Source organism: Sminthopsis crassicaudata, chromosome 1, assembly GCF_048593235.1.
Source record: "Sminthopsis crassicaudata isolate SCR6 chromosome 1, ASM4859323v1, whole genome shotgun sequence".
NCBI classification, from domain to species: domain Eukaryota; kingdom Metazoa; phylum Chordata; class Mammalia; order Dasyuromorphia; family Dasyuridae; genus Sminthopsis; species Sminthopsis crassicaudata.
This window is the reverse complement of record NC_133617.1, coordinates 449,908,542-449,936,522: the sequence shown is the minus strand read 5'-3', so window position 1 is coordinate 449,936,522 and position 27,981 is coordinate 449,908,542.

Here is a 27,981-nt window from a genome sequence, read left to right as displayed (position 1 = left end):
AATGTCAGTTAATAAAAGGAGATTTACTTAGCTGTACTAATTGAAAGATATTCAACTAGAATAATAAGTTAGGATACTACATTGATTCAGTTAAAAATAACTCCTCATGATCACCCTTGTTGGTGCTGTCATGTTGGTCCTCTTTTAAACCTATCTAGAATGACTATGACTGTAGTCAAGGAAGATTATGAAGAATTAGCCAAGAAATTTCTAGAATGAATGAAAAACACTTATTTATGTAATTTCTCAGAAACTTGAGTAGACAAAAAAATGACAGAAGTTTTTGAGAAATTACTCAAGTTTTTAGAAAAGCCACATCAATAGCGTCACCTGAGTCATTTAAATATCAACGACACTATGTGGGACAGGTGCTAGACCCCTTACCTAAATTGTCTACTCAGAGGCATTTATCATTCCTTGCAAGGAGAGGTCCAAACACATCAGTTGAGCAGACAGAGTCTCTCTGCTCTCATCTCCCAGAATGATGTCTGGTGGGAACCAGAAATAGTGAATTAGTTAAAGAGCAAAAAACTTGGGTTCATTGGATGGACTGAAAAGGAAACAGCCATTGATCAGTGGTCAGCAACGCTGTCTACTTCCTATATAAAGCATAACTTCCCAAAGCTTAGACCTAGAGTCTGATCCACTCCATCTCATAGATTTTGTGAGAAATCTTCACCTGGTCCCATTCAACACTTTCAAAACCCTTTAGGTGAAAAAAAAAATAGTGTAACATGCTTAGGGAAAACCTTAGAATATTGCTCCTTCCACAAGACCTACTCTTCTTTGTGGGGGGGAGGGGGTAGGAGAGGAGGAGGGAACAGAGGTTACCAGAGAGGGGACTTTTTTTTTTTTGAACCTGCATAGTATCCATAGTATTCATAGGCACATGAATCAAAGTGCCTAGTAGGTATCAAAATCTATATTTATTCCTCTATATAATGACTCTGCACCTAGGAACTCCTTTATTGCTGTTATTACTCACCCTCATTCAGTCTCACCCACTGTCAGCTTAGGAATTTACACTAAAAGAACCTGTATCTTTCAAGTCCTCACATACTTTTTTAGCTGACATACTTTTCCACTTGCTACTGCCTCCAGATTTATATCTTTTTAAGAATGAGATTGATGTAATATAGCTTCTAGGAAAAATGTACCTATAACCATAAGGCTACCTAGCCTTAACCCTAAGGCTACCTGGCTTTGAAAGTGCTATAGTCTCACAAAAAATGCTAGCTGTCAGATAAAAATCTGAAGGTCAGTAAAAACAAAATTTCAGACAATAGAAGTCACAGAATTCAATAATGGAGTACAACTCCACCTCTAAGCCTTAAAATTCAATACTCCTTAACTCCACCTTTAAGACTACTTCTCAATTCTACCTCTAAGCCATAAAATTAACTTATCAGTGAAATGTAACACCGGATCTTTCTATCTTTTTTCCCATAAATTTATCTTCTATTGCTTCTTTGCTAAATTCTTTTGGAACTTAGCCCACTTTAATTGTTGTTACAATTATAATAAACTTTGCCCCTTGACTTGGAGATGAGTCCAATACTGCAAATTCTTTTGAGACACCTTGTAACACTGGTCTGGAACCCCAACCTTTTGGTGGTTTCCTTTGAATCCCAACAAAACACATGGTTCAGAATGCACCAGGGCTACTCTACACACTTTGAATTCTGCTGGTAGTCAAGTTTACAACCTACCACAGGGCAAACAAATAATTAATTCAGATCCATGTCAACTTGTCCTGACAGATATTTCAAACTCTTACTTCATACTGAGTTAGGCAGGCTAGATTTCATTCATTTAACCCTTGATTCAGAGCAGGGTTAGGGTCTTTTTGACACTGGGAAAACCATTAACACTTACCACCCTTCTTTTGTCATTTTAAATTGTCATAGTTTTTGCCCTAGTAACTAGGCAAGGCCATAAAAATTACCCTGTGTCTTAGAAAGTTTCAAGAAATCAGAATAAATGCGGGAAAAGGATAAACATACCTAGAGGCTACTACTTTCAATTCTGTCAGCACTACCAAAAACCCATATCCCTATTGCAAAGAAAATGAATGAAATTTCAGCATTATATGTTTGGAGATAGGAAGAAGATAGGCTCTAGGTAACCTAGCTGGATGCTTTCCATTTCTAATTTCTATGATTATATGAATGGAATTATTTAATTTAATTGAAATTGAAATGTAAAACTTCTTGAGAGAATGTCTTTTTAAAAAAAACAAAAAACAACAAGAGAAGAGAAGGAAATTAAAGGAATTAAGAGTATAATAAGGAAACCAAATTATCACTCTTTGCAGATGATGTGATGGTATACTTAGAGAATCCTAGATAATCAATTCAAAAACTACTAGAAACAATTCACAACCTTAGCAAAGTTTCAAAATACAAAATAAATCCACATAAATCATCAGCATTTCTATATGTTACCAACAAAGTCCTGCCTCAAGAGTTACAAAGAGAAATTCCATTTAAAATCACTGCAGATAACATAAACTATTTGCAAGTCTATTTGTCAATACAAAGTCAGGATCTAAATGAACACAATTACAAAACAATTCCCACACAAATAAAATCAGATCTAATCAACTGGAAGAACATCAAATGCTCATGGATAGGCCAAGCTAATATAGTAATATAGTAATTGTCATAAAAATGACAATTCTACCTAAATTAGTCTACTTATTCGGTACCACACAAATCAAACTCTCAAGAAATTATTCTACACAGCTAAAAAAAATAACAGTTCATCTGGAAGAACAAAATGGGACTTAATTAAAAAATGCCTGTCTGAAATAATCTTGCTGATTATTCCTTATAAAACAGTAATATTCCATAACATCATATACCATAAATTATTCAGCCATTCTCCAACTGATGGGCATTCACTCAATTTTGAATTCCTTGCCACTACAAACAAAACAAAACAAAAACAAAACTATTATAAACATTTTTGCATATGTGTGTCCTTTCCCCTTTTTTATGAACTCTTTGGGCCCAGAAGTTACTACTGGATCAAAGGGTATGCACAGTTTAATAGCCTTTTGGGCATAGTTCCAAATTGCTCTGCAGAATGGTTGAATCAGTTCACAATTCCACCCATAATGTATTAGTGTCTCAGTTTTCCCACATCCATTCCAATAGTCATCATTATCTTTTCCTGTCATCTTAGCCATTCTGAGAGAGATGTACTAGCATTTCTATCATCAATAGTGATTTAAAGTATTTTTTCATATGACTAGAAATGGTTTTAACTTCATTTGAAAATTTTTTGTTCATATACTTGACCATTTGTCAGTTGGAGAATGGCTTATATTATTACAAATTTGAATCAATTCTTTATATATTTTAGAAATGAAGTCTTTATCAGAACCCTTGGGTGTTAAAATTTTTTCCCAGTTAACTTCTTCTCTTTAATCTTTTTTTTTAATATTATTTTATTATTATTATTATATATATATTTTTATAATATTATCCCTTGTTTTCATTTTTCCAAATTATCCCTCCTCCCTCTACTCCCTCCCCCCGATGACAGGCAATCCCATACATTTTACATGTGTTACAATATAACCTAGATACAACACATGTGTGTAAATACCATTTTCTTGTTGCACAATAAGCATTAGATTCCAAAGGTACATGTAACCTGGGCAGACAGACATTAGTGCTAACAATTTACATTCACTTCCCAGTATTCCTTCTCTGGGTGTAGTTATTTCTGTCCATTATTGATCAACTGGAAGTGAGTTGGATCTTCTTTATGTTGAAGATTTCCACTTCCTTCAGAATACATCCTCATACATTATTGTTGTTGAAGTGTACAGTGATCTTCTGGTTCTGCTCACTTCACTCAGCATCAGTTGATGTAAGTCTCTCCAAGCCTCTCTGTATTCCTCCTGCTGGTCATTTCTTACAGAGCAATAATATTCCATAACCTTCATATACCACAATTTACCCAACCATTCTCCAACTGATGGACATCCATTCATCTTCCAGTTTCTAGCTACAACAAAAAGAGCTGCCACAAACATTTTGGCACATACAAGTCTCTTTCCGCTCTTTAGTATTTCTTTGGGATATAAGCCCAGTAGTAGTACTGCTGGGTCAAAGGGTATGCACAGTTTGATAACTTTTTGGGCATAGTTCCAAATTGCTCTCCAGAATGGCTGGATTCTTTCACAACTCCACCAACAATGTATCAGTGTCCCAGTTTTTCCCACATCCCTTCCAACATTCATCATTATTTATTCCTGTCATCTTAGCCAATCTGACAGGTGTGTAGTGGTATCTCAGAGTTGTCTTAATTTGCATTTCTCTAATCAGTAGTGATTTGGAACACTCTTTCATATGAGTGGATATAGTTTCAATTTCATCATCTGAGAATTGTCTGTTCATATCCTTTGACCATTTATCAATTGGAGAATGGTTTGGTTTCTTATAAATTAGGGTCAATTCTCTATATATTTTGGAAATGAGACCTTTGTCAGAACCTTTGCTTTAAAAAATATTTTCCCAATTTGTTACTTCCCTTCTAATCTTGTTTGCATTAGTATTGTTTGTACAGAAACTTTTTAGTTTGATGTAATCAAAATCTTCTATTTTGTGATCAATAATGATCTCTAATTCTCCTCTGGTCATAAATTCCTTCCTCCTCCACAGGTCTGGATGGGTAGACTATTCTCTGTTCCTCTAATCTATTTATGATCTCATTCTTTATGCCTAAATCATGGATCCATTTTGATCTTATCTTGGTATACAGTGTTAAGTGTGGATCCATATCTAATTTCTGCCATATTAATTTCCAGTTTTCCCAACGGTTTCTTCCAAATAATGAATTTTTATCCCTAATGTTGGTATCTTTGGGTTTGTCAAAGATTAGATTGCTATAGATGTATCCTTTTTTGTCCTTTGTATCTAATCTGTTCCACTGATCTACCGGTCTATTTCTTAGCCAGTACCAAATGGTTTTGGTGACTGCTGCTATATAATATAGCTTTAGATCAGGTACACTTAGACCACCTGCTTCTGAGTTTTTTTTTCATTAGTTCCCTTGCAATTCTCGACCTTTTATTCTTCCATATGAATTTTGTTGTTATTTTTTCTAGGTCATTGAAATAGTTTCTTGGGAGTCTGATTGGTATAGCACTAAATAAATAGATTAGTTTGGGGAGTATTGTCATCTTTATTATATTCGCTCGGCCTATCCAAGAGCACTGAATGTCTTTCCAATTATTTAAATCTGACTTTATTTTTGTGGCAAGTGTTTTGTAATTTTTCTCATATAAATCCTGACTATTCTTTGGTAGATGGATTCCCAAATACTTTATACTCTCAACATTTCTTTGGAATGAAATTTCTCTTTGTATCTCTTGCTGTTGCATTTTGTTAGTGATATATAAAAATGCTGAGGATTTATGTGGATTTATTTTGTATCCCGCCACTTTGCTAAAATTCTGAATTATTTCTAATAGCTTTTTAGCAGAGTCTTTGGGGTTCTCTAAGTATACCATCATGTCATCTGCAAAGAGTGATAGTTTGATTTCCTCATTTCCTACTCTGATTCCTTGAATCTCTTTCTCGGCTCTTATTGCCGAGGCTAGCGTTTCTAGTACTATATTGAATAGTAATGGTGATAGTGGGCAACCTTGTTTCACTCCTGATCTTACTGGGAAAGGTTGCAGTTTATCTCTATTGCATATTATGCTTACTGACAGTCTTAAATATATGCTCCTGATTATTCTAAGGAATAGTCCATTTATTCCTATACTCTCAAGAGTTTTTAATAGGAATGGATGTTGGATTTTGTCAAATGCTTTTTCTGCATCTATTGAGATGATCATATGGTTTTTATTAATTTGATTATTAATATGGTCAATTATATTAATAGTTTTCCTAATATTACACCAGCCCTGCATTCCTGGAATAAATCCTACTTGATCATAGTGTATTATCCTGGGGATGATTTTCTGAAGTCTTTTTGCTAATATCTTATTTAAGATTTTAGCATCAATATTCATTAAGGAAATTGGTCTATAATTTTCTTTCTCAGTTTTCGATTGACCTGGTTTAGGTATCAGTACCATGTCTGTGTCATAAAAGGAGTTTGGTAGGTATTATTTTTTCAAATAATTTATATAACATTGGGGCTAATTTTTCTTTAAATGTTTGGTAGAATTCACAGGTGAATCCATCTGGTCCTGGGGATTTTTTCCTGGGGAGTTGATTAATAGCTTGTTCTATTTCTTTTTCTGAAATGGGACTATTTAAGCAATTTATCTCCTCCTCTGTTAATGTAGGGAGCCTATATTTTTGGAGGAAGTCATCCATTTCACTTAAGTTATCAAATTTATTGGCATAAAGTTGGGCAAAGTAACTCATTATTTCTCTAATTTCCTCTTCATTGGTGGAAAGATCCCCCATTTCATTTGTAAGACTAACAATTTGATTTTCCTCTTTCTTTTTTCTGATCAGATTTACCAAAGGTTTATCTATTTTATTGGCTTTTTCATAAAACCAACTCTTGGTTTTATTTATTAATTCAATAGTTTTTTTTACTTTCAATATTATTGATTTCTCCTTTTAATTTTTGTATTTCAAGTTTAATTTTTGGTTGGGGATTTTTAATTTGGTCTTTTTCTAGCTTTTTAAGTTGCAAGCCCAATTCGTTAATCTTCTCTTTCTCTATTTTCTTCAAATAAGCCTCTAAAGATATAAAATTTTCCCTTATTACTGCTTTAGCTGCATCCCACAGATTTTGGTATGATGTCTCATCATTGTCATTATCTTGGGTGAAATTATTAATTGTTTCTATAATTTGCTGTTTTCACCCAGTCATTCTTTAAGATGAGATTGTTCATTTTCTAATTACTTTTTGGTCTAATTACCCCTAACTTTTTACTGAATGTAGCTTTTATTGCATTGTGATCTGAGAAGAAGGCATTTATTTTTTCTGCCTTCCTACATTTAATTTTGAGATCTTTATGTCCTAATATATGGTCTATTTTTGTATAGGATCCATGAACTACTGAGAAGAAAGTATATTCCTTTCTATTGCCATTCAGTTTTCTCCAAAGGTCTATCATACCTAGTTTTTCTAATGTTCTATTTACTTTTTTAATTTCTTTCTTGTTTGTTTTGTGATTTGATTTGTCTAAATCTGAGAGTGCAAGGTTGAGATCTCCCACTATTATAGTTTTACTGTCTATTTCTTCTTGCAATTCTCTTACCTTTTCCTTTAGAAAGTTAGATGCTATACCATTTGGTGCATATATGTTTAGTATTGATATGGCTTCATTATTTATACTACCTTTCATCAGGATATAGTTTCCTTCCTTATCTCTTTTAATTAGATCAACTTCTGCTTTTGCTTGATCTGAGATAAGGATAGCTACCCCTGCTTTTTTGGCTTTACCTGAAGCATAATAGGCTCTGTTCCAACCTTTTACCTTTACTCTGTATGTATCTCCCTGCTTTAAGTATGTTTCCTGCAGACAACATATTGTAGGGTTCTGATTTTTGATCCAATCTGGTATCCGTCTCCGTTTGATGGGAGCATTCATCCCATTCACATTTACAGTTAAAATTACTAATTCTGTATTTCCTGCCATCATATTATCCCCAGATTATGCTTTTTCCCTTGACACCCCTGATCCCCTTCCCCAACATTCAATTTATAGACCCCCCCTTGTGAGGTGCAGCCCTCCCTTTTTTTAATATCCCTCCCCCCTCCCTCCAAGTCCCTTCACTTCTACTCCTTTTCCTTTTCCCTTTTCCTCTCCCCCCTTTTAATGAGGTGAGAGAGAATTCTCTGAAAAACAAATATGACAATTATTTACTCTTTGAGCCTCTTCTGATGAGAGTAAGATTCACACAATGATTCTCCCCCTCACTAAATTCCCTCAGATATGGTGTATTTTCTATGCCTCTTCCTGGGATGTAATTTCCCTCTTTTTATCATTCCTTCCCCTTTTTCTGAAACGACCTCCTTCCCTTTACTACACCCCCCTTTTTTTTCTTTTACATCAGTAAAACCAAATTATCCATGAGTACTTTTTATATACCCACAACAGAGTTACAGTTCTCAAGGGTTCTGTGTACCTTTTTCTGTTTCTCTTCAGTCTTGTGGATGTAGATCAAATTTTTTGTTTAATTCTGGTTTTTTTCTTAGAAACATATAGAATTCCTCTATTTCATTGAATGACCATCTTCTTCCATGGAAAAAGATGCTAAACTTAGCTGGGTAGTTCATTCTTGGTTGCAGTCCTTGATCTTTTGCCTTTCGGAATATCAGGTTCCAGGCTCTTCTATCTTTTAATGTGGAGGCAGCCAGATCTTGAGTGACCCTTATTGTGGCACCTTGGTATTTAAATTGTTTTTTTTTCCTAGCTGCTTGCAAAATTTTCTCCTTTGTGTGGTAATTCTGCAGCTTAGCCACAATATTCCATGGTGTTCTTTTTTTAGGGTCTATTTCAGAAGGAGTTCGATGAATTCTTTCAACATCTACTTTCCCCTCTGTTTCTATTATCTCTGGACAGTTCTCTTTGATAATTTCCTGTAAAATAGAATCTAGGCTCTTTTTTTGGTCATAGTTTTCGGGAAGTCCAATGATCCGCAGATTATCTCTCCTAGATCTATTTTCCAGGTCTACAGATTTTCCCAGTAAGTATTTGACGTTATTCTCCAGCTTTTCTTTTCTTTTTTTTTTTTTTTTTTTTTGTTTTGTTTTGTTTTGTTTGACTGATTCTTGGGTTCTCTGTGAATCATTCATTTCTATTTGTTCCATCCTGAATTTTAAGGAGTTATTTTCTTCTTTCACAGTTTTTAGTTCTTTTTGTAAATGCCCAATTTCGTTTTTAAATGAATTATTTTGCTCTATCGAATTTTTTTCCATTTCCCTATTTTTTTTTGAGAATTATTTTCTTTTTCCAATTCAGAAATTTTATTTTCTTGAGACTTTTTTATCTTTTCCAATTCAGAAATTCTACTTTCCTGTGATTTTTTTACCTTTTCTAATTCACAAATTTTGTTTCCCTGCATTTCCTGTGAATTCTTTATTTTTTCCAACTCCAATTTCAGAACGTTGTTATTCTCTATCATAGCTTCCCTTTCCTTTCCCCAATTTTCTTCAAACTCTCTTAGCTTTTTAATAGCCTCTTCGAGGAGAGAGTTATGTGATGGGGGGCAGGTATCATTCCCCTTTAGGTTGTTATCTGCTGACTCTCTGCTGTTAACTTCCTCGGGGTTGGATACCCGCTCTTTCTCTGTGTAGAATGAGTCAATAGCTCTTTTTGGCTTCTTGCTCATGATTAAAAAAATCTTTTGTGGTCTGTCCCTGGGGTAGGAAATTATTTATTTATTTCTTTACCAGCTTCCTCCCAGACTGGATGGATGCAGTGGCCCCTGCGCCTGAGCTAAGAGAGAGCTCTGGGAGAGAGTTCCCCACCCCCTCCCTGGAAGTGCCTCACAGGTGATCCACAGGATTGTGCTGTTAGGGCGCTGTGTCCTAGGGCTTCCCTGAAGTTTGAGATTGAACAGTAAAGGCGACACAAAGCCCAGCCTATGCATCCTGCTGGGGCGTGGATGTCAGCAGCAGGTGACTTGAAAAGCCCCTGTGCTCAAACTGGACATGTCTGCCAGAAAACGTGGTTCCTAGTTCAAAGGTTCTGCTTCTCTGGGACTTCACGGGGCTGAGTTCCACAGCCTCCAGCAGAGCCAGGCACTATGTGTTGCCTTGGGCCGTATCTGCCCACTTCCCAATCTCTTAACTACTCACAGGTGAGAGCTAGGACAGCCTATGTCGGTGGCACCCACAGTGCCGAGATCTGCTGAGTCACTCCCGGGATCGAGAAGATCCAGTCTCTGGCTTTAAATTTTTTTTTTTAAAGTGGCTTAGATTTATCTTCTGAACTGCTGTTTTATAAGCAGAGAAGAGCTAACAGCCTGTGCCAGATTCCTCTATCTCAGTGGCTTCTCTAATCCCAGAGCCCTCCCCAGCGCGATCGGCGCAGTGTGCCAGCACCCAACCATCTGTGCTGGCCTCTCTTCTTCCTCCCCTGGGAACTGACCTTTTCTGTTGAAACTCCAGATTCTCTTCAGCTGGTAAGTCGTGCTTCCAGTCCTTGTGGTATCTATCAGTCCAGCGCTATTTTTGAGGGTGATTTATCTAATTGGTTGTGAGGAAATAAGGATGTTCACAGAGTCGTGTTTATCTTCTCTGCCATCTTCACTCCGCCCCTCCCTTCTTCTCTTTAATCTTGTCTGTATTAGTTCTGTTTGTACAAAAACTTTTAAACTTAATATAATTTAAATTATCCATTTTGCATTCCATGATGTATTTGAGTTCTTTGGTCACAAATTCCTTTCTTCTTTATACATCTGATAGCTAGACTATCCTTTGTTCTTCTAATTTGCTTATAGTTCCATTCTTTATGTCTAAATAATGAATACATTTTCATCTTTCCTTTGTATAAAATGTTAGATATGCATAAATGTCTAGTTTCTGCCATACTAATTTCGAATTTTTCCAGCAATTTTTGTCAAACAATGTGTTTTTATCCTGGAAGCTAGAGTCTTTGGGTTTATCAAAAATTTAATTACTATAGTCACTGAATATTGTTTCTTGTGAGCCTAACCTATTCCACTGATCAACTACTCTATTTCTTAGCCAATATCAAATGTTTTTGATGACTGCTAATTTAAACCATATTAGGTTTTAGATCTGGTATAGCTAGGTCACCTTCATTTTTTTTTTTTTAATTTTCTTTTTTTCTTTTTTTCTTTTTTTTTTTTTTTTAGGCTGGGGTTAAGTGACTTGCCCAGGGTCACACAGCTAGGAAGTGTTAAGTGTCTGAGACCAGATTTGAACTTGGGTCCTCCTGAATTCAAGGCTGGTGCTCTATCCACTGCGCCACCTAGCTGCCCCGGTCACCTTCATTTACATGGGGACTAGACAAAGATGCTTCTTTAGAGGAGATCATAAGATGCTGTGCTACAGTGGGAACAAATACTTTTTACACCCAGACTATGATGAACATGGAAAGACAGGGCCCCTCTTGGCAAAGGACTTCTAGAGAAACTCGTCGATGCTTTCAATGTGGAAAAGTTGGACATCTAAGAGCTCAGTGTAGATATGGAGATAAGAGTGAGAAGACAGGGTGAGCCATGTCCAAAATGTCACAAGGGCTTCCACTGGATCTCAGAATGCAGATTGACCTAGGGAAAAGAGAGGCAAAGCCCAGTTCCAAAATATCAATCAAAAGATAGATGGGGCATGATGGCAGCTGAGGTTATACCCAAGGAGCCTTTAGAAGGTCAGGACTCTGATTTGATCAACCAGCAGAAAAGCAATCACATGGCAGAAAGGGATTACCTGATAAGTCAGCCAAAAAGTAATTAGATAGCAGAAATGGATTACACTTGGGGAGAATACAGGCCTTTTAAACCAACAGGGCTGTTTCCAGTGCAAACAGCGCCAATGTAATTGCCAGATGAGAAGAGATTTAGAAAGTGGTAAATAGGAGGAAATTAAATAGTTTAACTGCCTGAAAGAGAGGGTTTGCTTGTATTTTAACAGACAGAAGGAAACAGATGGGTGGCAACAAGCACCTGGAGAGAGACAGAAAAAGAGAAAAAACTCAAAACAAAGGAGAAGATCTAAGAAACATCTGACACTGAAAGAGCATGGCTGATAAGGAGACTGTTAAAGATTCCCTAACACAAGATGAGACTATTGTAGGACTTTAAAACTTCCAGGAATTATTGGATTTCTGGCACATGAACTAATGGACAATGGACTTATGGACATGTATAAATTCTCAATTTATGATTATTTGATCATGTTATTTGTTACATCATTTTTAGTATGTGTTATGTTACTATGTATTAATGTAATTTATGTAATTATGTATAATATCCCCCATATTGATGGATTTATGTATACTTGTTTCAAGGTCATGACCACCCTATGTTCTAAATCAAAAGAAAGTGGGAGATGTTAGGTTCTAACTAGGTGGTAAGTCGGTACTTGGCAATTTGCTAGCTCAGAGTTCACACCTTTAGTTCAAATCTTTAAGGGAGTTTACACCTTTGAAGGAATACTTTAAAGGAGTTTGCTCATTAGTCAGTAAGGAGTTCCCATAAGCCCCTGGAGTACCCACAAGCCTATTCCCAGGGAGGATAAAAGGAAGAGCAGTCTGGAAGGAGAGAGTCGGGATTGGGATAAGGACAAGAGCTGGAGGAGATTCAGAGCCAGGACTCAGGAAGAAGAAGAGGATTCGAGATTCTACCTTCGCTCTGGGCTGGAGGCTCCAGAAGCCTCCCAAGAAACCTCCTCCCAGAGAAGAATTACAATTGAGAGACGACAGAACATTACAATTTTCCATGAAGTCAAATACTTTTCTTCCCTTTTTCCCATATATATGTACATTCACCTCAACATGCTGATCCCTTTTAGTTTTCTTTTTAGTTCCTTCTGTTGATGTAATTATATGCTTTTTATGGTTAGGTGATATATGAATTTAGGCATGTGGCATGGTGGAGAGGGCTAGTTTTGGACAAAGAAGATGTTTTAAGTCTCAGGTCACTAAGAAGCTGGATGGCCATCTAGTAACCTAAAATAGAATCCACACTCTACCCATGTTATGGATTTTGAGTATCAGATGAGATAAAGGACTATGCAAATATTAGCTACTAGAATAACTTCATTCATTTATCCATTCATTCATATGCTGTGTAGTTCAGTGGATATAATGCTGAGATTGGAGTCAGAAAAAAATCTAAGTTCAAATTTGACCCTAGAAACTTCTTAAATGTGTAACCTTATTCCTTTAATTCATCATTTCAACAAGCAGATGCTTACTATTAAGGAAGAAGAAAAACATTTATTATGTGCCTACTATGTACCAATTATTTTGTAAATATTTTTTAAGCTTTATAATATTGCCCCAAAAGATTCTATTTTTATCCCTATTTTACTGTCTCCTCAAATGCAGTAGACAAAACTAAGTGGCTTGCCTAGGGTCACAAAAAAAGGCTAGATTTGAACTCTATTCCTTGACCCATTTAGCTGCTACTTAAGCTGTTATGTGTACAGTCTTATGCTAATAAAACCTATTTATATATTTGGAATAATAGTTTTCACAAGTTTACTTTCATTGTAAAGTATCTGTTCTAAAACTCCAGTGTAACTGATTTGTCCAGTACATAAGCAATAAGAAAAAATGTTTACATGAAATTTTATCTTAAAGAAGAAATTTTTATTAACTGGAACTTATATGTAATATAATGATAATTGGCATTGGTAATAATATCTTGAAATATTCTAATAATTATATTCAGTAAGATTTTAGTGTTGTGTCCTATACTCTTTAAAAAAATATAAATCTAGATATGGAATATGTGATAATTATTATCACACCAAACTAGATAAATATCACTTTTTTCAAGATTCAAGGTTATAATCTTCTAGTTATTAATAATCATAATATTTTAAGATTTAGGGAACGAACCCATGTTAACCCTACCTTTGCTGGTCATGATTTTATTTTGAACTTCAGTCATATTTTCTTCACCCCCAAATTGCTTTTCCAGCCTAGAATCTTTGATTCTGATTCTATTCTTTTTTTAAGTACATTTTCTTCAATGTCTTATACAAATGATTATTTCTTATTTCCATTCTAAACTTTAAATTTTCTTTTCTCAAATTCTCTAAATCACCATTGATTAGAGAAACATGAATTAAAATGACTCTGTGATAACACTTCACACCTATCAGATTGGCTAGTGTAAAAGAAAATTAAATTTTGGAGAGGACATAGAAAAATTGGGACACTGATACATTGTTATTTATTTATTTTTTTTTCCCCTGAGGCTGGGGTCAAGTGACTTGACCAGGGTCACACAGTTAGGAAGTGTTAAATGTCTGAGACCAGATTTGAACTCGGGTCCTCCTGAATTCAAGGCTGGTGCTCTATCCACTGTGACACTTAGCTGCCCCCCCACTGATACATTGTTGATGGAGTTGTGAATTGGTCCAACCATTTGCAGAGCAATTTGTAACTAAGCCCAAGGGGCTATAAAATTGCATACCCTTTGATCCAGAAATTCCACTATAAAGTGTATCTCAAAGAAATCATTTTTCAAAAATGGCACTTTCTATCCCAAGTCTATTGAAATTGTCTTAGATCACTACACTGCTGAGAAGAACTAAGTCTATCAAAGCTGATTACCACATAATGTTGCTAATACCATATATAGTGATATCCTGATTCTGCTCATTTCATTCAGTATCAGTTCATATAAACTTTTCCAGATTTTTCTGAAACTCATTTACTCACCATTTCTTTTTCTTTTTGTAATAGTTTTTATTTATCAGATATATGCATGGGTAATTTTACAACATTGACAATCGCCAAACCTTTTATTCTAATTTTCCCCTCCTCCCTACCACCCCCAGATGGCAAGTTGACCAATACATTTTAAATATATTAAAGTATAAATTAAATACAATATATGTATACATGTCCAAACAGTTGTTTTGCTGTACAAAAAGAATCGGACTTTGAAATAGTGTACAATTAGCCTGTGAAAGAAATCAAAATTCTATGTAGTGGTTCATAGTCATTTCCCAGAGTTCTTTTGCTGGGTGTAGCTGGTTCCGTTCATTACTGCTCTATTGGAACTGATTTGGTTCATCTCATTGTTGAAAATGGCCACATCCATCAGAATTGATCATCATATAGTATTGTTGTTGAAGTATTATAATGATCCTGCTCATTTCACTGCTCATGAAGTATATAATGGTCCTGCTCATTTCACTCAGCATCAGTTCATGTAAATCTCTCCTGGCCTTTCTCATCCTATTGGTCACTTCTACTCACCATTTCTTATAACACAGTAGTTTTCCATTAATTCATATAAGCACAACTAGTTCAGTCATTTTCCCAATTGATGTATATCTCCTCAATTTCCAATTCTTTGCCTCAAAAAAGAGCTGCTATATTTTTGTACACACATGTTCTTTTCCCTTTTTTTGTATTGTATCAATCTTAGCTTTGTAAGGACATGCAAAATTTGAACAAGACTTTAGAGATAACATCATTAGATTATTCTTTTAAGATGCCTCCAGTTTAGGGATCTAATTTCAGCATTAAAATTCCACTAAAGTTAACAGCTATTATAGCAAGTTTCTTGTTAAATTAAAAACCTTTTGTTGTGCTAATGTGTAGTGACTCTTTATATTTAAAGATATAAAGTGTTTAGCTGATTTTAGGGGAAATTTTATTGATTTGTTTGCATAGGTTAAATTATGTGACCTATTGTCATATTCTTTGGAATTTATCAGAATTAGTAGAATGATTCTATATTTCAAATAACAAGATATTTTCAAAGGAAAACAAAGTAAATAATTAAACAACAAACATTTATTGACTATCTACTATTTGCCAGGTGCTATGCTAAGAATTAGGGATATAAAGAAAAAGAATGAAACAATCTTTCAAAGAGTATAGACAATTGTGTATGTACATAATTAATTAGTTATGTGAAATGGAAGAAATTGGGAGGTTGAAAATAATACTAACATAATTCTGGGCGACTAAAAAAGTAGTAATGTTTTAACAAAAACCTTAATATTTGGAAGAAGGATAAATTGAGAGTAAAGATTATAAATTCTGTTTTAACTGTGTTGAATTTGAAATGTCTGGGATATCCAGTGATTTGGGAACAAAGTTCAGGGAACAGGCTAGGATAAATACATAGACCTCTGAGTCATCTTTATAGAGATGATCTTTGAAGCTATAGAAGCTGGTGAGTTTAACAAGAGGGAGACTGTAAAGGGAGAAAGAGAAGAGAGCTCAGAATGGAATCTTTGACAGTACTGGACTAAGGAATAGAAGAACGTGTGACACAAATTAAATGCCTGCAAAGAAGATACAAATGAAATGCCTGCAAAGGACACTAAAAAGGAGAAATTATAGGAGTAGGAGAACTAGAAAAAAGTAATGTCTTGAACATACAGAAAAGAAAGAGGAATAACCATTTTAACATCACCTTTTTAACTGGGCATTGATTTGTTACAAAGAAGACAGTACTGATTTGGAATAACTCAAAATCACTTGTCCTATAGATGATGTTGGGTCTCTTTTTTTCATCTGGAAAATGAGAGGGTTGTACAATATAAACTCTAACGTTTCTTCCAGCTATAAAAGAATGATGTTATGGTTGTTCACTGGGACAAAATAATGACAATATTTCTGTCACCAATCTATTAAAAATGTAAGTTAATGCCTTCTCACAGCATATCTTAGTACTAAAATGAAATACTCATAACAACCAATAATATTAGCTAAAATTCATAAGATATTTTCAGTTTTACAGAATATTTTGCTAACATTATTGCATTTGATTCTCATAACAGTCCTGTAAGATAAATACTATTATATATATATATATATATATATATATATATATATATATATATATACACATATATATATATATATATTTACAGATGGGGAAACTGAATCAGCTCTCTGAGATTAAGTAATTTGCCAAGGTTATGTAGCTAATAAGTGGCTGAGGTAGATTTGAATCTATATCTTTTTTATATCTAATATAGCACCTCATCCCTCCCTACTACAATGTTCATTATGAAAATTTAATGTGCAACAGAGAAATAATAGAGAACCTTGAAAATATTTATGAACATGATAAAATATAGAAATGCTTTAGAAGGGGTCAAAAGATCCCAAGACTTTCATAATAGTGAAAGAACTTCATGTTCTTCACAGATATAACAATTTAACCAGGTCACTCTTCAGTGGATTTTATTCTGTTTCAAGACTTTTAAGTAAATGTACACAGTCCTCAAACCTTCATTCCCTGACCTTTTCTCCTTTTCTTTTACCCTTTTCACCTTACCCTTCCAAAATGGAATTGGAGTTCCAAAGTTAGTGTGGGTGAACAGAAAAAAAAAAGTCTTTTTTTTTTAATCCCAAAATATATTGTATTTAAATTTTCTTTGATGTTATAATAATGTTATGTTGTTTCATCAGCATTCATTAGCACTATCACAGTATGTCAAAAGGAATGAGTGACCATGTAGGAAAAAGGAGGAAATGACCCATAAAGGAAGGAGGAAGAGAAGTTACAAAGAGGACAAAAACAAAACAAGCTATTGTGAATTAAAATTCAATTAATTTAGAGAGAGGAGGAAAATATGACTTGCATGATTTAACACAAATACCTTTTTAGTGGACCATTTTTTTCTACAGTGTTGTCTACTCTCATTATTCAAAAGAAAGTTACAAAGAAAGTAATATGTTAAGCAAATCATGGTAATGAGTATGGCATGTTTCTAAAATCAGGGCTGTAATTATATACTGACTCCATCATTTGAAAAACATTCTGCCAAATATTTTCTTTCATCCTTGTGTTACTTAAGACAAAATAAATTTCATATTACATATCATCTAAAATCAAATCCTATTTCAGTGGTCTCCAACTAGGCATCCCAATTTGCTTCATTGTGCTGTAATTTTTCTGCATTTAAAGGAGTTGAAGATCAATAGCCTGTCTTCTGGGACTTAGGAATCTTTTCACTGAAAAAGATATTTTTGTTGTATTATGATTTGGTGAGAGAGAAGTTGATCTATATGCCTATACATGCAAAATTATACCACAAAAGGAGTAAAAATTCATATTCTGAATGTGCTTATTGGTTTTGTTTAGATTAAGAGAAGGGTCTTTAGAGCAAGATGATAATAGATGACTATTATTGTACCAGAAATTTTAATATCAATCCGTAGCAGGAGAGAGGGACCCTATCACAAATTTCCATGGACAACTAGACAAAAGTTATTTAGGACAGAAAAAAATATCTTGTTTTGAATATTTGTTAATAGATATAACATCATAAAATTATGGCTATAGAGAAGAAAGAGATCTCAGAAGCTCTTTACTCTAATCTCTTCATTTTATGGATTAGAAAACTGAGACCCATGATAAAAGCCCAACACTACAAACATGGTTTATTTAATTTATCAGGTTTACTTAAATATCAATATGTATACATTAAGGACTCATGTTTAGGTTTTTCAAATTGTTTCATGGAGTGCTGAAAACTAATGATAAAATATATATGTGCATACTCATGAGAAATCCAATCTTATGTCTCAACCAAAATTTAACTATAGTTTTTCTACCAGAGCTAGTCAGGCTATTGGATACTATGCCAGGATCCACTTATTGTGAACTTGTCTTTTCTTGCAAATGGAATGGCTTGGATTTTTTTTTTTCTATTTGTTAGTCATTTGTTGGATGAAGAGTGTGGACTGGAGAACTTGATGTAGTTTCAGGCCCTGTTGACTTTTTTAGCTTTAAAAGCAACAGCTCAAAGAAATTAAAACCTTTGAAGTGCTCTATACAGTTCCTAAACACTGTAGGTACTTAACAAATATTAAATAATCTAATAAGAAAATAATAATTGTATTTATACAAGAATTTGCTCCAGCAACAAGATTATATGATGTCAATTCTGATGGACATGGCTTTTTCCAACAATGAGATGATTGAGGCCAATGTGATGAAGAGAGTCATCACTAGAGAGAGGACAGTGGGAACTGAGTGTGGAGCACAACATAGCATTTTCACTCATTTTTATTGTTGTTTGCTTGCATTCTGTTTTCTTTCTCATTCTTTTCCCTTTTTGATCTGATTTTTCTTGTGCAACAAGATAATTCAAATATGTATATATATATATATATATATATGTATATATATATATATATATATATATATATATTGGATTTAACATATATTTTTTAAAAAAGAATTTGATGTTGAGTAAACCTATTGTATTCCATTATCAAACCTACTTCCCAATATGGATCACTAGAATATAACACTCTCTTTCAATCCCTGGCTTAGGCTTTCATGGACTTGTCTCCTAAATCATTCTTCTCCCTTTTTGAAATCATCCTATATTCATTCTCCCCTTATTTCCCAAAATGTCCCAGCGTCATCATTCACTTTTCTTTCTCTTCTGATATAGAGAATATTATAACCACTTCTTAATCAAGTTAGCTCTACTTCCTGGGCTCCTAATACCACTACTTCTTATACTTTTCTCCTCATTAACTTTAATCCAATAGTAATCTCTTTCTCACACATCTTCAATTCCTCCCTCTCTCATATGCTTCCCCCAAGCCTACAAGCATATTAAATTATCTACAATCCTTTTTTAAAAAGACATTTCTTTGATCTTTGTAGTCCTTCTAGTTATAAACCCATATCTCTCCTCCTTTCTACTGATAAACTCCTTTTAAAAAAGTTTTTTATATCTTATTCTCCCACTTCCTCAAATTTTCTACCCTTAGCACTGTTGTTTCTCTCTCTACTGCTTTACTCATATTTCTCTCAAAGGTCACAAGTAACCTTTTAATATCTCTATTGGACTTTCTTCTGTCCTGATCTATATTGACCTCTGTATAGTTTTTTAATACTATTGACCACATCACCTATCAGATACTCTCTTTCCTTGAGTTCAAAGGCATTATGTTCTCCTATTTTTTTCATATTCCTCTAACCAATCTTTCTTTTTTCTATATTTTATCTTTTAGCAATTATTATCTGTGTGACTTTGGGCAAGTCATTTGGTTTCCCTGGGCCTCAATTTGCTCATCTGTAAAATGTAGCTCCCATATTCAAACCTTAAATATAAGATTTGCACCCTCCTTGCTATTCTCACTAGTTTATATAATTTCCATTACCTCCTTTTATTGTTTGTCATCTATTTTCTAAGAGGAATAAGGACATCACAGGGTAATATCTTGACTTGCAAATGAATTGGATTTGTGAAGCAGAGTTGTGAAAAGTTGTCAGCCTCACTCTCTGCCAAAGATATAAAAATTGAAACAAATCTTGGAGATGATCTTTTCCAGTTGCATTTTACAAATTAGGAAATTGAGGCTCAAAGAACTTAACTGACTTGTCTAAGATCACACAGGACAGTTTCAAAAGTAACATGTAGGATTTAGTGTATACTTTTTTAAAAAAAGGCAAGTGGCATTATAAAACAAAAATCAAAGGTTTCATATACAATCCAATTTTCATGTTTTGTCCTGTATATGGAAGTATTCTTTTTTGATATTTAAGTTAATAATTTAAAGAAATAAAAATGTAAATAAATATTCCTAGAATTTATAAATCAATAATGAAGACCTATTTTGCTCAACTGTAAACAATAAATCTAATAATCTAAGTGAAATGGATGAATTCTCAAAAAAATATAGATTAATACCAGATTATAATATAAAATACCAGATTAACACATATATATATATATATAATATATATATATATATATTAAAATATAAAATACCAGATTAACAAAGAAAGAAATTACTTAAATAGTCTCATTTTAGAAAAAGAAATTGAACAAGCTATCAATAAACTTCCCTAAGAAAACATTTCCAGGACCAGATGGATTTACAAGTGAATTCTACCAAACATTTAAAGAATAATTAATTCTAATACCAAATAAACAATTTGGAAAAATAGGGGAAGAAGGAGTGCTACTAAATTCTTTTTATGACACAGAGATGATGCTGATACTTAAACCAGGAAGGGCCAAAACAGAGAAAGAAAATTATAGAGCAATGTCCTTAATGAATATTCATACAAAATCTTAAGTAAATGATTAGCAAAGAGATTACAGCAATTTATTACCAGGATAATAGTCTAGGATCAAGTAGTAATTATATTAGGAATGCAGGGCTGGTTCAATATTACAAAAACTATTAGCATAACTGACTATATTAATAACCAAACTAACAGAAATCATATGATTATATCATCAGATAAAGAAAAAGCATTTGACAAAAATTCAATACCAATTCCTATTAAAAACACTAGAGACTACAGGAATAAATGTAGTTTTCTTTAAAATGATAAATAACATCTATGTGAAATCATCAGCAAGCATCATAAACTAGAAACATTCCTAATAAGATCAAGGATGAAACAAACTTGCTCACTATCACCATTACTATTCAATATTTCATTAAAAATATTAGCATTAGGCCTGGAAAGATTTACAAGAACTGATGCTGAGTGAAAAAAGCAGAACCAGAAATACTTTATACATAATAACAGTAAGAATGTGCTATGATTAGCTATGAAAGGCTCAGTCACTCAGTGATCCAAAAGAATCCTAATAGACTTTGGAAAGAAAATGGCATCTGCAGCCAGATAAAGAAATAAGGAGATTTAATATAAATCTACACATGCTATGTTCACTTCTTTTTTCTGTTTTTTTTTTTCTCTCTCTCTCATGGCTTTTCCCATTTACTCTGATTTTTCTCTCCCAACATAATTCATAAAACATTGTATATTAAAAATAAATAAACTAACAAAAAAGAACAACAACAAATGTTAACATTAGCAATAAGGGAAGAAAAAGAAACTGGAGGAATTAGAGTAAATAAATTATCACTCTTTGCAGATATTATGATTGTAACTTAGAGAATAGAGAATCAATCAAAATCAATACAAACTACTTGAAAAATTAACTTTAGAAAAGTTGTAAACTATAAAATAAACCCATATAAATCATATGTATTTCTATGTTACCAACAAAGTCCAGCAGTAAGCGATACAAAGAGAAATTTCATTTAAAAAAACCATAAATAATATAAAATATTTAGAAATCTACCTGCCAAGACAAAGCTAGGAATCATGTGAACACAATTACAAAACGCTTTTCACACAAATAAAGTTAGATCTAAACAACTGGAAGAATATCAAGTGCTCATGGACAGGCTGAGCTAATATAATAAAAATGACAATTCTACCTAAATTAATCTACTTATTTAGTGCCATATTAATCAAATTCCCAAGAAATTACTTTATAGCGCTAGAAAAAATAATAACAAAATTCATCTTGAACAATAAAAGGTTAAGAATTTCAAGGGAATTAATGAAAAATGCAAATGAAGATGGTCTAGCTGTGCCAGACTTAAAAATATATTATAAAGTAGCAGTCATTGGAACCATCTGGTACTGTCTAAGCTATAAAGTAATGAATCAGTGGAATAGACTAAATTCCCAAAACAAAATAGTCAATGACTATAGTAATCTAGAGATTGATAAACCCAAAGACGCCAGTGTCTGGGACAAAAATTTCTGGGGAAACTGGAAAATAATATAGCAGAAAATAGGCACTGACCAGTACCTAACACCCTATACCAAGATAAAGTTCATGATTTAGACACAAAGGGTGATACTGTTAAGCAAATTAGGATACGGGGGATAATCTATCTTTCATATCTGTGGAGAAAGAAGGAATTTATGGCCAAAGACGAACTAGAGAACATAATGAAATGCAAAATGAATAATTTTGATTATAACAAATTTAAAAGTTTTATATAAAACATATCAGTGAACCTGAGATTAAAGGGAAAGCAGAAAACTGGGCAAAATTTGTACATCCAAGGGCTCTAATAAAAATCTCATTTCTAAAAAAGAAAAAAATTGACTCAAATTTATAAGAAACTTCAATTGATAAATGATCAAAAACTATGAACAGAAATTTTTTCAGATGAAGAAACTAAAGCCATTTATAATCATATGAAAAAATACTCTAAATCACTAAATGTGAATTAAGACAACCATAAGGTAATCACTTCATACCTCTCAGATTGGCTGGGATGACAGGAAAAGATGATGATAAATGTTGGAGAGGGATTTGGGAAAACTGGAAATGTGAATTGAACCAACCATTCTGGAGAGCAATTTGGAACCATGCCCAAATGGCTATCAAACTAGAGTCTCTGTTGGACCTATATCCTAAAAATCATAAAAAAGGGGAAAGTACCACATGCGCAAAAATGTTTGGAGCACCCCTTTTTGTAGTGGCAAGGAACTGGAAACTGAATGGATGCCCATCAATTGGGGAATGGCTGAATAATCTATGATATATGAATGAATTGGGGTATTATTCTTCTATAAGAAGTGATCAATAGGCCTAGAAAGACTTATATGAACTGATGCTAATAAAGGTGAGTAGAACCAAGATAACAATGTACACAGCAACAAATAGATTATAATCAACTGTGATCTACTTGGTTCCTTTCAACAATGAGGTGATTCAGGCCAATTCTAATAAACTTGTGGCACAGAGAGCCATCTGATGCAGAAAGAGAATTATGGGGACTGAATGTGGATCAAAACATAATATTTTCACCTTTTTGTTGTTTTTTTGCTTGCTTTTTTCTTTCTCATTTTTTCCTTTTGGTCTGATTTTTCTTATAAAGAATGATAAATATGGAAATATGTTTAGAAAAATTTTACATGTTTAAGCTATATTGGACTATTTGCTATATAGGGAAGGGAGGAGAGGAAAAGAGGGAAAATTTTTTTGGAACACAAGGTTTTGCAAGGGTGAATGTTGAAATTTATCATTTCATGAATTTTGAAAAAGCTATTATTCTTTTTTAAAAAAAGAATTATTGGATTTTCTGAAAGCCATAATAAAAAAAGAGCTTGGACAGCATCTTTCAAGAAATTATCAAGAAAAATTACCCTGATGAACCAGAAGAGGACCATAGTCACTGAAAGAATCCATTGATCATCTCCTGAAAGATACTCCCAAAATGAAAATTGGAATATTATAGCCAAGTTCTAGACTCTCAGGTCAAGGAGACAATATTAAAGCAGCCAGAAAGAAATCATTCAAATATCAAGAAAGCATAGTCTGGATTACACAGGATTTAGGCAGCTTCTACATTAAATTGAATTGAAATATAACATTCCAGAAAACAAAAGAGCTTGTATTACACCTAAGAATCAACTATCCAACAAAATTGATATTTCAGAGGAAAAGATGGACATTTAATGAAATAGAGCTTTCAAACTGTTCTGATGCATAGAAAATTTGATTTTTTTTAGTTTATTTATTTTAATACACATTGTTTTATGAATTATGTTGGGAAAGAAAAATAAGAACAAACAGGATAAACTGTGGGAGAGATAAAACAGAAAAAAAAGTAAACATAGCATATGTTGATTTAAATTCAGCCTCCTTAGTTTTTCTTTTTCTGGTTGCAGGTGGCATTTTCTGTCCAAAGTCTATTGGGATTGCTTTGATCTGAACTACTGAGAGGAACTAAGCTTTTCACAGTTGATCATTGCATATTCTTGCTGTTATTGTGTACAATGTATTTCTGGTTCTGTTTGTTTTGCTCAGCATCAGTTTAGGTAAATCTTTCTAGGCCTTTCTATAATTAGCTTCTTCACCAATTTTTATAGAACAATAATATTCCATTACCTTCATGTACCACAACTTGTTCAGCCATTCCTCAATTAATAGGCATCCACTCCTAGAAAATTTGATTTTTAAATACAAGACTCAGAAAAAGCATAAAAAAAGTAAATAGGAAGCTAAAGGAGAAAAGAGGTTTGTGATAGTTACTATGGGATACAGAATAAAAAAGAGATGAGTAAAAATATTGTCTTCCTCCTTCAGGTATCCAAAAATTAGGTAAGGTAAACTTTTATTGGATCTAGTCAGCACAACTGAATGACTTTCTCCATCTCTGTTTAGTGACTGAATAAGAAAAAAGGAAGTAAATGGTATAGTTAAACTGAGTTAGAGTTTGGCAAGACATGTGTAGTGATAAGACAAAGAAGCAAAAACTTTGAATAGAAAACAGATTGTGATTAGGAAGGGAGAATCATGAGCTGTTGATATTGATGAGGAAAATATTTTAAAATTTAGTATAAACATTTGCTGCAGATAGTCACACATATATTGTCCCATTATCAGGAAACTGATATAGTAATTTTTGCATACCTCTACAGCCACAGAAAAGACTTTATAGCTGTGTATAAAAGGCACATATATACCTTTACATCAACATTTCTTTTCCTATGTTAACATGACTGCTCCCTAAAGGCAGGGCTAGAAACATGTTAATAGAACTAATAAAAATTATACTAGAATATAGTACATACAATTGGTGTATATAATTGGAACTGGACAAAAGAAAAGGGAGACAAAATAAGAGAAATCCAGTTTATTTTCCTTCTGAAAAAATAGCACAAGTAATAATTATGTTTGATACATAATTTCATGTTTAAGAAGGCAAACTAGCGTTAGTCTTGATATTTTTTTAAGAAACCCCTATTCCATTTCAACCAGAATTCACATCCAAAAAATATTCTGGACACAATTTTTGTCCCCCCAAACTGAACCTAAAAACTTGGATTGTTCAACACTATACACAAACCTTATCAGTTTATATATATAGCTTATCAGTTAGAAGAGACAGAGTTGTACAATGGAAAGAACACTAGGGAGATACCTTGCCAGGTCAAATACCTGAAGGTATGACAATAAATTTCCATTCTAATAAAACCTTGAAGTTCGCCATAAACTGAATAAAGAAATTAAATGAGAATGTATAGTAAGTGACTTGTTTCACAACAGAACTGGACAAAAAGTCAGCTATTCTTGTCAGCAACGCAAGAACCAGTATGATATGAACAGAGATGTCCAGAGACATTTGTAATTTATAAAACTGTTTCAGTTCTTGAAAGCTGATGTTCTTTACAATATTGTTTTCCTGGTTCTTCTTGCTTTACTTTTCCTCTCTTCATTAATACCCTGGATTCTCTTACATTCACTTTCATCATTTCTCAAAGTATGATGACATTCAATTATATTTGTTTAACACAATTTGTTTGGCTATTCCTTAGTTGTCTGAGGATATCTAAAGCACTCTTTTAGACTTGAGGTCTTTTCCTTCACCCCCAATCACTTTTAGTATCTCCTTCAGGAATGAGAAGTTTGTTTTGCTCATGATTTTCCCCTACCTAGTATTATCCTCCCTCTAAACATCCTGCCCCAGATGAGTTTGAAATATTTCCTTAAGTTGTTTGTATGTGCCTATGTATTCAAATCTCCTTTGTCCATTTCAGATAAGAATGAAGCTCATGTGATCTCTGCCCCAAACTTTCTTCTGTTTGTATAGTCTCATTACCACATTTAAAAGAAATAACAAGTCCAGTCTCTCTTTTTCCCTCCTTTATACATAGATATGTTCTTCCTTTTACCCTACCTTCTCTTTCCTTTCTTTAAACCTTTGAACGGTACAAATCCATAACCACCATCAAGATTGAACCTTTATTTTTCAGATTTAGCTTTCTCAACATTTTTTGAAGACTTGTCTTATTTCTTCTCTCAATATTGTTATTAACTAAATATATCATTATACAGCTCTTTCTAATTGCTTAAATAAATTTACCTTTCTAATTTTCTATGGATGTTTGTGCTTGTGTGTTGGAGTTCTTACTCAGCTTTTTCTTTTCCTTTGAAAATTGTTTTGAAAAACTAATCCCTTGCAGGCTTATACTCAATTTTTAGAGGATAGGTCATTCTTGGATGTAAACTTATATCTTTTGCCTTTTGGAATATTGAATTCCAAGCTCTCTGTTTTTGTTTGTTTTGGTTTTGAAAAGTTACCAGCCAGGGCCCGGACCCCGGACCCCTGCCGCACCGACCGGCCCCGCCCAAACCCCGCGACTTGGAATCCCCTGGCGCCGATCTCCTCCCGCCCCCCACCGCCGGGATGGAGGGGGTGGGAGAGGAGCGAGAGGGGGCGCGAATTGTTGAAAACCACACTAAACCAACCCTCTGAACAGAGTTTGACAGAATGAAACCACTCTCTAGCTCAAGGCAGATTGCAAGGACTTCAAGAAGATCAGTCTGAGGTGGAAAGGAGTGACCACCCAGCTTAGACAGTGTCTAGGAAAGCCAATGAAACGGTCTTAATCAAAACAGATCAGCAACCCTCAGTCCCGGCTCATTCAGAAGGCAAATTCAGGGAAACCAGGCCATTTCCTAAGCAAGTAGGGCTACCCAGTGCTATGAGCAAGACACCAAACACAAGAGGCCCCTGTGGTCAAAGCCAAGGCTCAGAGCTACATAGGAAGCAGGGTTCAACCATAAAAGGCACAAAATAGGAAATTTAAAAAGAGAAAGAAAATGAGCAAGAAACATAAAAAAACTTTAACCATAAAAAGCTAGTATGTAATAGGAAAAACCAAAACACCAGCTCAGATGAGAACAAAATGTTCATAGAGGAAGTACTCATATAAAAGACAAATAAGAAAGGTAGAAAAAATGAATAAAGAAATGAGACAGCATCAACAGCTTGAGAAAGGAAGGACAAAAAAGTGACTAAAGAAAACAGTACCTTAAAAAGTACAATTCACTGGGTGATGCAGTGGATAGAGCACCATCCCTGAAGTCAGGAAGGAACTAAAACACTTAACACCACCTAGCTGTGTGACCCTGAGCAAGTCACTTAACTCTAATTGCCTCAGCAAAAAAAAAAAAAAAACAAAAAAAAACAAAAAAAAACAATTCACTCATTGCAAAAAAAAAAAAAAAAAAAAAAAAAAAAAAATCCACCAAACAAAACAATACCTTGAAAAGTAAAACTAATTAAATGGAAAAAGAGATACAAATGCTAATTGAAGAAAATCACACATTAAAAAGTAGGACAGGGCAAATGGAAACTAATGACTCTATAAGACATCAGGAATCAATCAAACAAACTAACAAGAATGAAAACATGGAAGAAAAAATGTAAAAGTCCTCATTGGAAAAACTGCTGATTTAGATTTACCTGAAATCCATGACCACAAAAAAGCCTGGATACCATTCTTTAAGAGACCATCAAGGAAAACTGCCCTAGCATACTAAAACCAGACAGGGAAATAGCCATTGAAAAAATCCATCAATCACCTCCAGAAAGTGATCCCATAAAGAAAACCCCATGGAACACTGTTGTAAAACTCCAAAACTATAATCTCAAGGAAAAAAATACTGCAAGTTTTCCAGACAAAAATAATTCAAGTACTGAGGAGAAACATATATATATATATATATATATATATACATATATAT